The sequence below is a fragment of the Telopea speciosissima genome, chromosome 1 (genome assembly GCF_018873765.1).
Source record: "Telopea speciosissima isolate NSW1024214 ecotype Mountain lineage chromosome 1, Tspe_v1, whole genome shotgun sequence".
Classification (NCBI taxonomy): domain Eukaryota; kingdom Viridiplantae; phylum Streptophyta; class Magnoliopsida; order Proteales; family Proteaceae; genus Telopea; species Telopea speciosissima.
In genome coordinates, this window is record NC_057916.1 from 24,871,833 (window position 1) to 24,878,308 (window position 6,476).

Below are 6,476 nucleotides of genomic sequence, written 5' to 3' on the forward strand. Positions count from 1 at the left end.
TACCTCAAGAACAAGGGCAAGTTGAGCTAAAGAACTTCAAGACTCCAGAGATTCTAACCGAAGAGTTGGTGATCCTTTTATCTGAATTGTGGTGGAAATATGTTGTAAACAAGTGATATCGGGTTGATATTTAATCAATCCCCTCCCTTGTCCATGTAATCAAAATTTGAGGAAAAAGAATGCATTTATTATGGGAATTGAGCCTCTATAAAGAAAGAAGAAAGTTCTAATTACATCCACACTTGTTTTGTTTGACAATATAACAAAAAAACAAAAAAAAATAATATATATAAAATACAAAAGTAAACAATTTGTTTTTACAAGATAATAAAAGAAAAGGGGAAGAAAGTCAGACGTCTAGATCATCAACTAAGAGGCTGCCATATACTTTGCCGCTCCCAGATCCGCTCCCCCACAATCTTAGGGTCTCTATCTCAAGCCTGGCCTCCACTAGATCAGCCTGATACCTCTCAGACTCGGCCCGATATCTCTCAGCCTCCCCCTGATGGAATGCGGATTGTCCCCTCTGAAAAAGAAAAGAAAACACATAAGGAGATGAGCAAAGAATAAAAAGAAATAATAAAAGTTCATCAGGAGGCTAACCCAATATTGGTTCATCTCGACCCTCGAGATGATGGCTTCATCCATGCTGCACATCATACATCGCATATCGGCATACCTCGCAGCACTAACCTGAAATCTCAACAAGTAAGTTTTTGACCTTGTAATGAAATAAAATAAATGAGGAGTAGGGAATCTTACCCCATCATAGGGGAGAGGAAGGGCGAGGTCACTATCGGGAGTTTGAGGATGGTCATCCATATCAACTATCCAATAATGGGGCCCTCCCCCTGAGGCCCTGAGGTCCCGCCTCAGAGTGACCAGCTGCAGTCTGAGAGGCATGAGATGACTGTCCGCCACCAAAGCTTCCAAGATAGAGAGTACGACTAGGGTACTACAAGAAAAGAGAGATCAGATCCATAATAATAAAGAAAAGGGAAAAAAAAAAAAAAAAAAAAAAAACAAGAAAAGGTTTTCGTTTTACCTGAGGACCTCGAGTGGAAAGGAATGCAGATAGTCTCTTTGACGAGGAAGGTACCATAATCATCCTCGTCAATGTTCAAATGTGTCGCCTCTTCCCCTACTCTCAAATGAAGAATCTCCTCAGGCGGGAGAAGCTCAAAATTATGCATCTGAGCAGGAGGTAGGCAAGGGACAAGTCTCACCTCATACCACTAAAGGGACACTCGTTCCTCCAAGTAGAAAGAGTACCCCCAAGGCCCCTGAAATAAAATCCATCGAGAGCAAAGTATGGCAGCCCTGTCATACATCTCGGGCTCAGGGAGATACTCTAGGAGATAAGGCTGAAAAATAACCTATAAAGGAAATAATAAGGAATAATGAAATCAAAATAAAAGAAAAGAAACGAAAGTAAGGATCGATGTTTTTTTGGAACTTACATCCTCGAATCTCAACTCATTCAAGAGGATGCACACTGAGGGCAGGTCCTTGTGACGACCGCTCTTGGGGCAAATCCCCTTGACCCAACGAGTTGCTCGAGGGAAAGAATGACCAGGATCAGCACCCGGCTTGAAGGAGGGAATCCGGAACTGGAGAACCTCATAACTCCATGTCTACACATCAATAAAAGAAAGGGAAAAGGGGAAACGATAAATAATCACATGAAGGAAAATAGAATAGAAAAAAAAAAGAAAATATTAAATGTTAGTACTGGTCTTACCCATAGGACGTAGGCACATCCAATGAGGTTCGGGGAGCCCAGAACCAAGAAGTCCATCATGCACAAGAAGTGTGCATATGCACAGCCTCCCCAATCATACTCTTCCACTTGATTAAAGTCCTCGAAGAAGCGACAGTAGGTGAGATCAGAGACTAGTTTGATCATGTCGCTAAACACGACCTCTGTCAACAGGTAAAGCAGGAAGCACCTGGCCAGCTGATCATGCTCCTCGGGAGGTGACTCATCAGTCACTATCCTACCACTCCAATGCCCCCTCAAGGTGTTGGTGGACATCCCTCTCTTAGTCACAGGGATCCTCAACATGCTGTGAAAGTACTTGAGATGATCCGAAGTCTCGAGTTGATCCTCCGCCGTCAGTGTGACGGGTTGCTCTCCGAAAGACAGACCAGTAATCATGTAGAAGTCGAGAGGTGTGGTGATCACCTCTCCTACGGGTAGATGGAAAGTGTGGGTACTCGGCCACCACCTCTCCACAAGCACGCGAGCAGTCGCGTTGTCCAGATCCCGTGAGCTGTGGGTGGCTATGTGCCCTAGGCCAGTCCGTTGTACTCTGGATCGGACCTCAGGGCAAAGCTCCTTGTATTAGGAGAGCACCTTATCGGTGTAGCAGTACTTCAGATTAGAAAGGGGTTCCTCCTGCAAAAATTTGAAAGCATCATTGTAAGTGACAATATAAGAAAGAAAGAAAAAATTGTAAGTATCTCGTTTTGCATGCCAAAAGGTACCTAAGATGATATCTAATGGTTTTGCCTCGTTTTATGTGCCAAAATGTACCTAAGATGGTACCTAATGGTTTTGCCACGTTTTGTGTCATAAGGTACCTAAGATGATATCTAATAGGTTTACCTTGTTTTACGTGCCATAAGATGCCTAAGATGATATCTAATGGTTTCACCTCGTTTTGCATGTCAAAAGGTACCTAAGATCTATCTAATGGTTTTGCCTCGTTTTGCACGTCAAAAGGTATCTAAGACGGTATCTAATGGTTTTATCTCGTTTTACGTGCCATAAGGTGCCTAAGATGGTATTTAATGGTTTTGCCTCGTTTTATGTGCCTTAAAGTGCCTAAGATGATATCTCATATTTTTGCCTCATTTTACGTGCCAAAGGGTACCTAAGGTGGTGTTTGGAGGTTATGCCTCGTTTTGTGTGCCAAAAGGAGCCTAAGGTGGCATCTAATGGCCTGGGTTTGTCTTACATGCCGAAAGGTATCTAGGCTAGAATTAATGGCATAAATTGAATATTGCAATTGCATAAATAAATAAATGATAATAAATAACTTACCAATGGAGACTGCCCCCAAATAACGCCGCAGATGTGGTGACTGGTGTCCTTCAAAGTGTCCCCAGTCACGTACCAGCCGGCCTGTGCATCCCCACCGGTCGTGCCCAATAGAGGACCGTGCGATGAATGTCTAGGACGTCTGCGAAGAGCCATCAAAGAAATCTAGAGACAGAAAGAAGAGAGGCAGAGTTTCGCTTGTCCATCTATGATCCAACGGTAAAAAATAAAGACAAGTTAAAACCCAACCCAACCTTCATCTCCCCTCTCTCTCTCTGTTCAAACTCTTGGAGACGACAACCAATGTGATGACGACCCAATCTTCCTCTCTCTCTGTCCGAGTGTCTGAGTTTCTTCCTAGATCCGTCACCGTCTTCTTCATCATTGATTCCACTCAAATAGGGTCTTTCAATCTCAAGCTCTTCTCCGTTTGTATCCCTCAATCTTCGCTTTCCGCTAAAGCTTGATATCCTACTATTCGGAGAGGAGACACCGACTTCTTCTTCGCACTTGGCAGTTGATGGCAATCGATTCACATAAACTCCTTTAAGGAACGATCCCCTGTAGATTTCTAAGTTGCGATCTGGAAAGTAAGAAACATAACAAGGTTAAAGGAGAATCATTAAAAAGGAAAACTATCAAAACTTAAAAAGGAGGTGTGGCACTTCCACAACAAGCCCATCCTTGTGGTGTTGGAGCCACAGGGTAGGGTCATCAGCCAGAATGCCTTCGCCAATATAAGGATCTGGGGAGGGATTGACCTCTCTATCACCATCAAAACGAAAGCACAGCTCTGGAGTGAAACCAACTGGGGACTTGAATTCTTGCTTCAAACCACTGAAGATGCCAAAAAAAAACCCTCCAATGGGTAAATTCCATCCTCTTCTTCTTAAAGGAAAATTATTAAAGAGGAAAACTAAATAAAGAAGAATCATTGGCGTTTAGGTCATAGATCTGTTAAGTAAGGAAAGGGGGAAAGAAAGCAGGGGATTTATGTTCTGATCACTACGCATCGGCTTTGGAAAGGCTGCGAACGACTTAAATCTAAAGCTCAAATTTTCATTTGGAATAGGCACAATCTCCAAATGAAAAAGTGATATTGTGTTCTGATCACTACACATCTCTTCCCTCTCTTCTTCTACCTCACTGAAAGATTTCCTGTTAATCCTAGGATCTAACTGATTAAACCATCTCAACTAGCAACTTTTCCCTCCAAAGATTAAAACAAAAAAAAATGGAAAGGGGGAAAAGAATCATTAGTACCCAAAACACCAAAATACAACGAAGAATCAATAGAAAGGGACAAATAAATAGATAGGAGGCAGCTGTTGGGCCACAGGTAGCGAGAGAGGAGGGTTGGGTCACCGCCACGATGGTTGTCGTCGTCGAGAGTTGCAAAAGAGAGAGAGAGGGGAGAGAGGAGAGAGTTGGGTTTGAAACCCTAGTTAGGGTTGGTTGGGTTGGGTTTTAACTTGTCTTTACTTTTAACTGTTGGATTATAGATGGATAGGTGTCACGTTTTTAAAGGGGAAATTACAAGAAATAACAGATTGATAAATGGAGAGGATAAAAATCCATTCTAGCTGGGCCTTAGAGAGAGCAAGGGAGAAGGGGGATGCAAGGGGTAGTGCCAAGGTGGGTTTTGAGTGCGAGAGAGAGGGATAGAGAGAGATATGCAGAGGGTGCATCGATGGCAGAGAGATAGAGAGATGCAATGGCATCACACTAAAGCATGGATGTCCACCATGTCCGCAAAGGAAGGATGTGTCGACGATGCCTAAGTAGACTCCGATGGTGGCATGAAGCTCATTACTATGGAGTTGCGAAGGATGCAATGTGGTGGATCATGAATGATGCCAGGCAGAGACAAGAACAACTAAGATGCCTCTCATCCCATCCGACGGTCAATAAGATAATGGGGGTGTGAGATCCATTACACTCCACTAGCATGTAGGTCTCCCTCCAATTTGTTTCTAATGTCATGAGAAGGAAATGAACATTGGGTTGGTCGATTCTAAATCTCACAATATCTGGTCTGGAAAAAAAACAGGGGAAAATTACATGATTAGCTACTTTTGGGTTTTCATTTACAAAACTGTCCACCCTATGTTTGAGTTAACAAAAATAGATAAAAACAAGTTAAGGTGTCTCTCCCTCCCACACTTAATTTTTTAGACATTTTTACCCCTGTCATTGCCTTCTTGCTCAGGCATCCTCCGTTCCCTACAACCTTACCCTTGTCTCAACCACCGCCATTCTCTGCTATCCCAAGTAACAGAGGAAAAAAAAAGAGATTTTTTCAGAGGGGAACTGCCGAGGAAGGAAGGAGAGTCACTGTTTTGTCTAGTTTTGTAAACTAAACTTGTTTTTGTCTATTTTTGTTAACTCAAACATAGGGTGGATAGTTTTGTAAATGAAAACCCAAATGTAGCTAAGCATGTAATTTTCCCCCAAAAAAAAAAATCATGCTCCAAAGCAAGGGTGTCAATGATAGGCCCGCACTTATTAGCCCGACTGATCCCAATTGAGAAAACTCGAGACCGGCCCCAATCGAATAAAATTCAGATATTTCCCAATGCAAGGGTCCAGCCCAACGATTGCCTAATCGGGACAGACCACCTAGACTATTATCTTTTAATACTAGTTTTTGAAAATTAAAGCATTTAATAAATATCTCATTTAAGGCTCGTTTAGAGATAAATGGTTCAAATGCCCGATTAGTGGAAGCTCGATTAAAGACCGGTATCCGACCGATCGTTTATAAATATGGGACCATGCCTAATCTATGAGAACTTATTATGCGGGATCCTAAAGTGGGGAGGACTGAATAGGTTTGATCGAAATCGTCCCGGATTGACTAGTTGACACCCTACTCCGAAGAAGAGATGTCAAATGGTTGGTTTGGACCGGTTTTGGTTGGGCTGAACCGGTTTGGATATGGGAATGAGAGACTAAAACCAAACGGTTAAGGAACTTCGATTTTCGGTCTGGTACATTTTTAGTTTATTTCGGTTTTTTAGCATCGGTTTAATATCGATTTAGATCAATTTGTTTTCGGGCTTGAACCACAATGAAATCTTATGTTCTTAATCGGTATCGAGGAAAAATTCGGTAAAAACACTTTAAATCATCTTTCCCAAGTAAACAACCAATAAACAAAGAGGAATAAGTTGTAAGTAGAAGATAACTAAAATTTTTGTAGTGAAATCATTGTAACAAATAACAAATCAAATCATTGTTTATCATTGCAATTATAAAAGGAAGATAACTAATATTGAAATCAATGAATAACTAATTAATGAGAAGATAACTAGTTTTGAAATTACAAAATGAACTATACTATCAAAACAATAATTTAATTGGCCAACTAATTTTGTAGCGAACAAGGAGATCAATGGAAGCATTGTTATAAATTAATTTCCTCCTTACAAAA